The sequence below is a fragment of the Balaenoptera acutorostrata genome, chromosome 21 (genome assembly GCF_949987535.1).
Source record: "Balaenoptera acutorostrata chromosome 21, mBalAcu1.1, whole genome shotgun sequence".
Taxonomy (NCBI): Eukaryota; Metazoa; Chordata; class Mammalia; order Artiodactyla; family Balaenopteridae; genus Balaenoptera; species Balaenoptera acutorostrata.
The window spans coordinates 37700175-37712927 of NC_080084.1; the positions used below are offsets into that span (position 1 = coordinate 37700175).

Below are 12753 nucleotides of genomic sequence, written 5' to 3' on the forward strand. Positions count from 1 at the left end.
CACACAACACACAACACACGGACACCACACACACACCACACACACACAACGCACAACACAGACCACACACCACACACACAGCACACACACACAACACACACAACACACACACAACACACACAACACACGGACACAACACACACAACACACGGACACCACACACACCACACACACCACATACACACAACACACACACCACACACCACACACACACCACACACACACCACACACACACCACACACACCACACACACACCCCACACAGAACACACACACAGAACACACACACACACACCACACACCACACACACCACACACACACACCACACACACCACACACACACCCCACACAGAACACACACACAGAACACACACACCACACACACAGCACACACACACAACACACACACCACACACGCCACACACGCCACACACCACACACACACAACACACAACACACACACAACACACACACAACACACAACACACACACAACACAGAGAACACACACAGAACACACACACAGCACACACAACACACACACACAACACACAACACACGGACACCACACACACACCACACACACACAACGCACAACACAGACCACACACCACACACACAGCACACACACACAACACACACAACACACACACACAACACACACAACACACGGACACCACACACACCACATACACACAACACACACAACACACACACCCCCCCACACACAACACACACACAACACACACACAACACACAACACACACACAACACACACACAGCACACACAACACACACACACAACACACAACACACGGACACCACACACACACAACGCACAACACAGACCACACACCACACACACAGCACACACACACAACACACACAACACACACACACAACACACACAACACACGGACACAACACACAACACACGGACACCACACACACCACACACACCACATACACACAACACACACAACACACACACCCCCCCCCACACACAACACCACACACAATACACACAACACAGACACACACATATATATATATAATGTTACATAGTTTTAAAGTTATCCTGTGAAAATGGAAAGTCTGAAGATTTTGAACAGGGCAGGGCATAATCAGATTTATAATTTGGGAAGCTTATCTCTGGTGATGGATGTTTCAGGGGTGGGGAAGCCGGAATGAGGAGGGGGATACCGGCTAAGCGTCTGCTTGGGTGACAAGAGGGATGACGCTGGAGACCTGGGCACTGATCGAGACAGAGATGGTGGGTGTACAGTTACTTAACAGGTGGAAGTGAAGACACGGCAGCTAACTGGATTGGGGGGTGAGGTGGTAGAATCACACCTCAGAAGTCTCCCAAGTATCTGGTATTTCTTTGCAAGTTGTCACTATTCTTAGAGACTGGAATAGAGAAGGAGGAACAAGCTGGTGGCTGTTTGGTGGCGCTAGAAACGTAGCATGATTTCCTGTCTTTCAATTCATGTAGTTAGCCCATGGTTAGGTGCCTTTAGAATTTTCATTCTTGACTTGTTGGCCAGCTTTAATTACTATTCTGCTAATGAGTCAACTGTTTCCTTGTGAAGTATACAGAGAAAACAAGTTTACATTAACATTTTAAGAAAAGACATGAACTTAACCTCCTCAGATACGTATTCACTCTTTCCTGAGTATGGCGATACCATCTGGGGGTAGAGACACTAGGTCTCAAGTCAGAAGCTGCCTGGATCAAACTGTGATTCCAAACTTATGATCTCTGTGACTTTGAACAAATCACTCAACTTCTCTGTGCTCTAGTTACTGTATCTGTATAATGAGATTAGTAACACCTACCAGAGTTGTTTTGAGGAACAAATTGGCAAATGTATAAAAAAGTGTCTGGCACATGGCAATCACTAAGTAAATATCATTAGCATCACTTTTTGCTACTGTGCTAAATCCTGTTTTAGGAGCTTTCAACACAAAAACAAATGGGACATAATTGTATTAGGCAGTGGTACTTTGTCTTTTGTTAACTCACTGGTCAGATGTGTTTGGCACTAGAGAGTTTGTGTCCTTTTCCTTTAAATAATTTCTTTTAACTTAATGACATGCTCCATATTTAGAGTTTAAAAAGTAAAAAAAAAAAAAAAATGATTTCCTTGTTTCCTGGAAAACCATGGTACTCTAATTTAATGGAAAAGAATGTTGAAATATGAGCAACTTCATCCTGAGTTTGGTAGATAAGTTATCAAAATGCTTTTTTTTTTAAATGTAATTTTGAAATAATTTATTTTCTGGTTAAAGTATTTTTAGTCTATTTTGCTTTGTATCATCAGTTGAAGTCTAAAGTATTCACAACACTTTTAGCCAAATATCTAAACAGCATACTGTATGGCAATATTTTTCTTTTCCTTTTTTTTTTCCCACATTTATTGTGATTGTACATCTCCTGAGAATGTTACCTGGAAAACTAGGTGAGTAGAAATCTGATTTTCTTCCATTTAGTTTTTTTTTTTTCCACAGTTAAAGATTTGATGAAAGTTCATAATAATGCAGTTGACAAGAAAATTAGTTATTTCTGAGATATACATTTTAAAGTAATAACTAGGATTATTACTTATAACATTATACCAGAACATATAAGATTTTTAGAAATTTCATGTAATGTCTGAAACATTTATATTAACATATTTCCATACATATTTCCATACAAATACAAAGATTTTTAGAAATTTCATGTAATGTCTGAAACATTTATTCCATTTAGTTTTTTTTTTTTAATTTTTATTTATTTATTTATTTTTAATTTATTTATGGCTGTGTTGGGTCTTCGTTTCTGTGCGAGGGCTTTCTCCAGTTGTGGCAAGCGGGGGCCACTCCTCATCGCGGTGCGCAGGCCTCTCACCATCGCGGCCTCTCTTGTTGCGGAGCACAGGCTCCAGACGCGCAGGCTCAGTAGTTGTGGCTCATGGGCCCAGCTGCTCCGCGGCATGTGGGATCTTCCCAGACCAGGGCTCGAACCCGTGTCCCCTGCATCGGCAGGCAGACTCTCAACCACTGCGCCACCAGGGAAGCCCCCATTTAGTTTTAAACTCTGTGCTTTCAGAGCTGGTTCCGTGAGCATCAGTGAGCAAAGCAAAGGCGAAGGTAACGTTCCAGGACGGCACAGTAGTTGTTTGGAGGAAAAGGTTGCTTACCTTAGAGTGTTCGTGTCCCAATGGGTAGAAAACCACATCTTTTCTTCCCAGGGTAAACAATATCACATCCCCAAACCTTGGAGAATGCAAAATTGGATACATATTGAAATAATAAGTTGGCAGTAACCATTAGTGTTTAAAACCATGAGATTTATGCAGTCTCTTCCATTTTATTCCAGAGAATCAACCTTCTTGTAGACACTTTCCCATAAAGCATCACTTTGTGTGTGGTCAGGGGAATCCTAGGATTCTTCAGTCTCCTCTCAGGGTGTGCTTAAGCTCAAAACTACAACCAAAGATAATGCTAAAACATGATTTGCCTTTTTCATCCACTGGTGAACAATGAGTTTTCCAGAGACTATATGAGGTATAATATCACAAAGCAGAAGTTCACTTGAAAAACTATAAGATAACGATGTTTTCTTCACTATCTTTTTATCGAAGTATAGTTGATTTACAGTACGGTTTCAGGTTGCTTTCAATGTTGATTGAAAATAATGCATTGAGATTAAAAACAAATCAATATTGAGATCCTGTTTTAAAAAGAATCCAGTTCAAGAGAAGGAAAGTTAATGGATAAAAAATTTTCCACCATTCACACAAATATTTGTCCCTCCATAAAAATAAAAGTAGAGGATTTTCCATTTCTGAAGAACATTTCCAAGTGGCATAATATATTAGGTAGATCTAAGTGGAGGAAGTTTTAACTGGAACAGTTAACCTTTAACCAGAACAATTAACGGGTATAAAAAGCCTACAGATTCATTAGGAAATGCCCACTAATGTTATTTATCTCTTTTGACCCCAAATTGAATCATGATTTAGATTTATGATTAACATTCTTAGTACATTTAACACCATAGATTCACACAGGTCTGTTCTCTTGGGTAAGACCCTTTATGGATGCCATTGACAGCTAAACAGGGACAAAAGCAGCTCTGTTAGATTCCTGAGTAGGGAATTCTTGATAAACATTGTGCTTTCTGAAGATTAGTGTGGGTCAGCAAAGGGTAGATTGGCAAGGAGAGACCGGAGGCCAGGAAAGCAGCTGGAAGGCTCTTACAGTTGTTTGGGGTGAAGAATTCCACTGTTAAAATGGAAGAAAGGGGAAGAAGCAAATCAAAGAGAATCTACAAACTGAAGACTCACAAAATGGTGCTGTCAGCTTAGGCCATGATGAAAAGAGCAGAGTCGCAGCGAGTCAGAGTTTCTAGACATCACCAGTGAGTCCAATGGCTAGTAGATTGTGCAGGAAGAATCAGTTTGTAGGGAAAAGAATGCATTCAATAGTGGATGAAAGTTTGAGTTCAAAGCGATACCAACAAGTTAGATGCTTTGTATTAAGTTGTGAATAAAGAACTTGGGTGAAAATGAAGCTTTGGAGACTTACATGAAGTCTCCTGTAGCAGAGGAGCAGTGATTGAAGTCAGTTTGAATGGGCTGGAGGAGAGAGGTGAGTGTGGACCACTTGCAAATCAGGCTGTATCAGCTTCTCAGGCAGTCTCCACGCACTCCAAGACTGCAGAGCGCTGTACCAGAATCTAGCTTGAGCTGATTCAGACTGTCATATACGGGGAGAAAAGAGTGTACAGCTTATTAAACATTGAGGGCTGTAATCTCAAGAAATCAACACGTATTTCAAATGAACCTAAACGGAATTGTTTACATCTTCATCCACTGCCTGTGTTGAACTAACTTCACTAACTAACTAGCACATCTCCTATTTGGATAGGGGAAAGAATGGCAGCTTCTGACAGTGGGGACTGTATGTAATGGGCTTCACTGTTTTTGCTGAGATTGTCTAAGAAGAAAGAGTGACAAACAGACCAATAACACATTTAGCTTCAACAGTGGAATGCTGGTACTCACCTTATGTGCCTGATGTTTAATGATACTTTGTATTTATGAGACATTTTAACCTTGGTTATTTTTAACTGAAATACCTAGATCGTGTTATGTATAAGAAATATTGACTGGGGATCCAATTGATGGAGAAAAATATCATCCTTCTGGTTGAAAAATTGACCACTACTAGAATATAATTTCTGAAAATGCAGCCTGAAGGCAGTTCACTAGAGGGTAATTTTTCAGTGCAGTAGGCAAGTTTTCACAGGATTCTGACAGTCTCTCTCCCCCTTTCTCTCTTTCTCTTAACCTCTAAGACATATTTTTGTTCTAAATATGCTCCAACATTATTGCTCCTTAAGACATCTTCTTTAATTCATACAGTCATATGACGTATGAGGTATAATTAGTGCCTAATATCATAGTCTGTGTTGTTTGTCACGATTTTTGAATGACTAATTTTCAGAACAAGATAAACATCTTAAATCTAATTTTGATCAGTAATGACAAACACATGTACAATTTTGTGCACAACTTAATGGGCTTCCTAAATAATTTCCCAGCTCCTAGATTTTTTTTCTTTCCTGAAGGATTCAAGCACTGCTGTCAGACTTTTCTTTTCAAGCACGTGACACTGGCCATTTGAGTAAAGTCAAAAATTCTTAGACTGGCAAGCAAGGATCCTTTAATCCAATCCCAGTATGTATTGATGTATCCTAATTATTTGCCTTACACAGTATACTAGTCACCCCCTCTGAGCATTTGCGCATGGTGAGGATTTTAATACTAGATTTTATAACATAGTAGCCAAAGGTGGTATTTAATAGAAGTATCCCTTAGGAGCAGTGTTTAATATTAAGTAGTGCACGAAGTTTTCAGTGTTGCAGACATTCTTTGTAGATTCATTTAAGGTACATATGCTTTAATGGATAAAGAGAGTAATAGGAGAGAAAGAAAAAAGAGCAGAAAGGAATGGAGGGAAAGAGAAAGAAACACAGAAAAAGAGGAGAGAGAAATCTGTGTCTTTATTTACTTGCAAAGTAACTATGCTACAAATCCAATCAAATGAGAGGCTTTCCTGAAGTGTTAGTTTTGAACATAGATTTAATTCCACACTTGGACTTTCTTTTTTTCCTCTGGGCTACTTTGGCATAATAACTTATATTGGGATGTTAAATATTAATGGTTTTATATATTAATGATAGCCCTTTGCTATATTAAATTATAAACTCTATTCTATTAGTGGTAAAAGTCCGTATCTTATGAGGTGATGTAGATCATAGTAACAACCAATACCTCAAACTAAGAAAAAAAAAAAAAAAAAAAGAACTGTTAGAGCTTAGAACTAACCTGATTCCATGTTACATTCAAATGTTACCTTGAATGTTTTGGTCCTTTAACTATGATCTACATAAGTTAATCTAGTAGCTTTAACATGTTCGTTTGTATTTCGAATTAAAACTGTTTGGTGACCCCCCCCCCTTTTTTTTCCTATTTTTGTGTACCTTCTTTTAGTCTCTCTAAACTTCTCTCTTCTCTTGACTTCTAATACCCTTCTTTGTAATGATTCTTCTGTCTAGCTGAGAGATAATGAGGTTTTTTTTTTGTTTGTTTGTTTTTTTCCTGCCTGTTAGTTAAATGCCCTATGCCACGACTTCCTTGATCGGTGACCTTGTATAAGTTCCTCACCTCTCTGAGCCTTTATTTTCTTGTCTGTATAATGGGGTTAATACTAGTGCTGACTTCAGTGAGATCGTACTTCTATAGAAGTCGGTGTGTGCTTAGGTTATAGTAAGCACCCAATAATAAGAATAAAACTATGCTGTCAGAAATGTGTGAAGCGTGTGTAGGTGAATGTTTAATGGAACATCTTACTGTGGGGACCCTATGGCCCTTGTCTCAGCCCTGGGTACCATATTGGCTGAGAAGAAGAGGTGCAGTTGGGTGCTGCATGAGCCTTTTTTCATAGACTTGCTGTGAATAAGCTGCACTGTATTGTAGAATTCAAGTATCATTGAAACTGCATTTGAAAGTCTGGTTTCTAAGTGGTAAGTGGTTCTTTTTCCCACTGCCTGCCACCTAAAAAAAAGAGAAGAAAAATGATAAATATTGAGTAATTCCTTGCCAAAAAATCCAATTTTTAAGTGAACTTACAGAGTTAGGCATCAGATATTTTATTAATATTTTATATTAATTGCTAAGTTTGTATATTTTGTGAAATATTTTGGTTAGGCCTCATTTCTTTTTTAATTGACCAATTATTTATTCATTAGTTCATTCCACAAATACTTATTAAACATGTACTATATATTTGGCACTATGCTAAGCGTTAGAATACAATAGTAAGCAAAAAAGGCTCCTTGTCTCAGCTTGCCATCTCTAAATAACTTCTCAATTTATTTATATCTTGACATAAAAATTGACATGGAACACTTCTTGAAAACCAATTAGGAAAACATCTACACCAAAATTATATTGTTTTCCTGTACTATGTAGTTTTCCAAAACACTACCGTTGTGTAACATATAAGACATATCCAAATAATGTCAATGTAATGAATTAAAAGAAATATTGCCTTTTCTTATTTACAAATCGGATTTTGAACAGTGTCTTTAGACTCAGAGTTTGGCATAAAAATACCTTTAATTTTCCCATGATTCTGGTAAAGTCACTGTAATAATCATCTACATTATGTTAGGTCTAATGAAAGCCTAGCCTGGATTTGACAGGGAGAAACATTGATTTTTAAGTATAAATTCTGACCATAAGTGAGCTTATATGACTTAAATTGCACGTCAGAGTCGGTGGGGATCAGAACATATGCATAGAATTGTACATAAATGTATATGTACAACAAGTAAAAGCAGCCTCTTATAATTTGTGATTCTGTTATTCCTGAATACTAGACTGCACAACTGAGAAGTGGTACGTATGAACATAGAGCTGATCTTTTGAAGATGCAAGTTGATGATCTATTTTTTTTCTGTTCCAATGATGTAACTGTAGTCCTTCATCTATGAAGCAGATGCACATTTAAAATAAGCTTCTAAATATTGTGGTAAAAACCAGAAACAAGCTGTTACTTCGCTTAGTATCACATTGTTTATAAGGTTGGTGGATTGGAGAAGGAATTTTTTAAAGCCACTCATAATTTGGATGTTTTTTTTGTCAGTTCTAACCCAATATGTGTTGAATACGACAAAAAGCATTTTCCAGGGCGGACGCTTAGGCTTTCCAAACATACATCGCTCAAATCTGCTTAAGATGTTACTATGCACCCCAGTTTTATTTTTTCATCATTTGCATTTTTAGATGTGTTTCTCTCCCTCTCCGGTTATTAAAGTTGACGGCTGCATGGGATAGATAGTGAGCCCCACTGTACGTAGATGTCTTCGTGGAAATCACCTGGGGCCAAGAGTTCCGTTTTTCTCACCTTATCATATCTGGAACACAGATTTGCTCTGCTCGTCATATTTTGGCATCTGTGAATCACCGTCATGTTGTCATATTTGCAGTTTACAAAGTAGCCGATGGGAAAGGAGCCAACTACTTGAGGCACTTTCAATGGAAAAAAAAAAGTCTGATTTCAGCATTATTCGTTGGAAATGCTACTTGTGAAAGCATTTACTTCAGTTTCTGAGATGCTGGCAATGACTTTAATAGGCAAGGCATAATCTTGCTTTTTAGAAGTGTTTCTGTGTGCTAAAGAGTGAAGGGACCAGTAATTATTGAAAGCTACAGGTAAAATGGCAAACTTAGGAACCCTGGTGAGTAATTATCCATGATTTACTTACATTTATCAATAGTACCTGCTAATTAAATGGGCAGTGAACAAGTCATGTCGATAGAGGTTATTTATGATAATGCTCTTGAGCATATTAGTCCCTTATCATTTTACCTCCTTCCTTCATAAATGTGAACTTAAAGTGGGAAAAATTAAAACTAAATTTTAAAATTATATTAACAAGTGAATTCAGGGTAGGTCCTGAAAACTTATAGCAAATAAATTTGTAAAAATAAAAGAGAGTTTTTAAATGAAGTTAAAAATCCGCCATAAGTATAAGCAAAGATCATACTAAAAATATTTTTAAACATTACATTTTGTTTTAGCGCTATATATTTAGTAAAGGCTTGTCAGTAAATTTCTCGTCTTTGTGTACCTATCACTCCATAGATTCTTTGAGTTAAGAGGACCCCTTTTCATAACCTTCATGGAGATATGGGTCTTGCATACACACACCCACACACACACACACACGATGACTCTACAACTTCTGACTACACTAAGGTTCTTCCAACTCAACTCAAACTTTGAATTTATGAATCTTCTCAAATGGTCCCCTAGTAATTTTATATAGGTTTTGTTGTTGTCCCTGGATGATTTGTGGTGACACGATGGCAGTGGCAAATATCCAAGAAAAGCTGTTCATTTACAAGGGAGTGTATAGATATTTCCTTAAGTCAGCATTTATAAAAATTTTATTCTATGAATACTAGCTCTGGTGGTATACTTTGAAAAATCTCAAAGGGCTATAGTCCAATAATTTGGGGAACTCTACACATTCAAGTTTTATTAGAGCTTGATAATGAATATTAGCATTTAAAAGTGTCTACAAAATCCTTCAATAAAAACACTTTATACAAAAGCACTTGCAAATATATATTTGGCCACAGACTTTTTTTCCTCCCTTAACACAAAGTAGGACCCCAGGGAACACATTTTGTTTGTGAAATCTACCTTTTTTGTTTGTTTGTTTTGTTTTTAATTAATTTTATTTATTTATTTTGGCTGCGTTTGATTTTCGTTGCCACGCACGCGCGGGCTTTCTCTAGTTGTGGTGAGCGGGCTTCTCATTGTGGGGGCTTCTCTTGTTGCAGAGCCCAGGCTCTAGGTGCGCGGACTTCAGTAGTTGTGGCATGTGGGCTCAGTAGTTGTGGCTCGCGGGCTCTAGAGGGCAGGCTCAGTAGTTGTGGCGCACGGGCTTAGTTGCTCCGCGGCATGTGGGATCTTCCCGGACCAGGGCTCGAACCCATGTCCCCTGCATTGGCAGGCGGGTTCTTAACCACTGCGCCACCAGGGAAGTCCATTGGAAATCTACCTTAAACGAAGAGCCTCATGACTGTTCAGAAAGATCCGGTGTCTTTCAAAGCAGAAGCGTGATGAGCCACATCCTTATCCTAGAGCAACCAGCTTGTTAATTTTTTTGCCAATCCTGTTCTAAAAAACCATGTTAATAACCTACATCTTAATAATTCAGACCATCACCTAATTTAGACCACCACTCCTAACATGGGAATGTTAGTCTTACATTCCCAAATTTTCACAACAGAGTTGTGTAAGTTCTCAGTCCTTTGTGGGATGGTATCGGGCCTGCATTGATGAGGTAAGGGAGCATCTGAACTGTTTCGCAGAAATACACGCATGTTAAATGAGATGATCTTTTGAAATATGACAAAGATTAATGTCCCTGATATATAGAGCTTCTACAAATTAATATGAAATTGATTAAGAGTCTATCAGAAAAATAGGCAAAGAGTGTGAATAGGCAATTTCCAGGAAAGGAAATACAAATAGGCTCTATATGACAAGAAGTTTGCCTTCAATAGTGGACATAAAATACGAATTGGAGCAGGGGTCCCCAGTCCCCGGGCCATGGACTGATACCGGTCCGCGGCCTGTTAGGGACCGGGCCGCACAGCGGGAGGTGAGTGGCGGGAGAGCGAGTGAAGCTTCATGTGCCGCCCCCCCATCGCTCTCCATCGCTGGCGTCACGGCCTGAGCCATCCCCACCCAGTCTGTGGAAAAATTGTCTTCCCCGAAACCGGTCCCTGGTGTCAGAATGGTTGGGGACCGCTGAATCAGAGCAAGAGTGAGATAGCATTTTTTTTTCCCCACACATCAGACTGCCAAAATTAAGGAGGATTCACATCTAGAGCGGGTGAAAATTTAGGGAAATTGGCACTATTAATTTACTAGTGGGTTATGAATGATAAATTTTTAAAGTCTAATCTGTCAGTAGCTATTAAAATTATAAGTCTGTGTATCCCTTCATCCAGCATATTTAACTCGAGAGGGAAAAAAATATACATATGCAAGAAGTTGCTGTGTGGCTGAATTCTTCAACCTCTCCTCACTCTTACCTCCCAGCCCTCTCCACCCAGCTGTGTACAGATCCACTTCCTTATCTGTCCCTTGTTACCTCAAATATCGGAGCTAGATCAGTCATGATGGAACTGAAAATCTCGGTCAGCACTACCTACGGTGGTCTTGGAGGTCTGAACTTGCTGCCATCGCTGTTGGCTAAGTTCCAGGTGCCACCAACCCACCTCGTCACAGCCTTCAGAAGCTTCCTCCTCCTTCTGTCCTCGTGCTGTTTTTGAAGTGACAGAGCTGCCGTTTTGGGTGGATGAGGTCGGGCTTCTCAAGTCTTGAGACTTCAGTATTTTTGGAAATGCAGCTCGTTCAGTTCATACACACATAGCAATTCCTCCCCAGATGTGCACAGGATCAGGGTTGCAGACAAGAAAGTTTTCAGTAGCAGAAAGATGCTGGGTCCAGGGTAGCTCTCCCGTCTGCCTCTTTGTCCTTGGAGACCAGTTGACTTTCCCAGACTCCTTTCAACCTCAGGGTAACTTCCCTCCCAGGAACACTTTGCCTTTTCCTGCAGTCTGGCCTTGGTCAGCAGCAGTTTAGACATCGGACGTGTTTGTATAGCCTTCCAATTCAGGGGACAGATGGGAGCTCAGGGTCCCCCTAGAGGCGCCTCAATCCTTCGTGCAAATTCCTGGGAGAAGCATTAGCTCCAGCCTCACCTGCTACTGGCCCCTTGAGCACCAAGCGTCAAACACAGCTAAATAAGTGGAGGAGGGACTGATAACCAACCACCCCCCATCTCTTGTCAGACTCTTACCCAAGCAGAATATCTTGCTCAAATAATTGAAGATGATGGAAATTCTTACGCCGAGGCTTCCTCGTGACGTTTAGAGGCCAGTTCTCTTAAGACACCGATCTGGAAGTGATTATTTTTCTGCCCTTGTTTACCTAATCAAGCTCATTCGTATGAACCACATATGCTCACTCTTTCCTGCTGGCAAGAGCTGCTTCTCCAGGATTCCAACCCACCACACTCATCAGGTTTAATTTCTGCCTTAGTTGTCTTCTTTGCCAGAGCCTCTTCCTCTGGTCAGTTTCTAATTTTGGAGTCCCCCGGGGTGAGCCATCTACTATTTCCCCCCACCCCCCACCCCCCGCTCCTCATAATGAGATCGTCCATATCCCCGGTGTCAAATTCAGTCTTAATTTTTACATCTAAATGTATATCTCGAGCCTAGTGATTCTCAACCCAGAGAAATCTTGCCTTCCCATCCTTCCTGCCACTCGGCAGTGTCTGGAAACACGTTGTCACACGTGGGTGGGGATATAGTGTCATCCGGCAGAGAGGGGCAGGAGATGCATGTGTGCCTTGTGGGCTAGTTCAGAGCGTAGGACAGTCCCACAGCTACAACAAAAATATCTAGCCTAAAAGTGAATAGTGGACGTTGAAACACCCTGTAGACCCAACGTGTTCTTTTCTAGAACCATGTATGCAGCGTTACCACTTACATGTCAATGTGGTCCTCACGCTAGATAAGGCTAAAATATAAATCGGTATTTTCTTCCCCAACTATGTGTTTTCCTCCCTCAATCCCATCTTGGTAAATGGCGGCATAATCTAGTTTGCCT

At 40.0% G+C, this 12753-nt stretch overlaps 1 long non-coding RNA gene across 1 annotated transcript in view; it reads left to right on the top strand.

The window, feature by feature from the left end:
- Positions 1-12753, top strand: part of LOC130706139 (uncharacterized) — a 648331-nt gene that overhangs the window by 331042 nt on the left and 304536 nt on the right. The gene's annotated exons all lie outside the window — the stretch shown is intronic.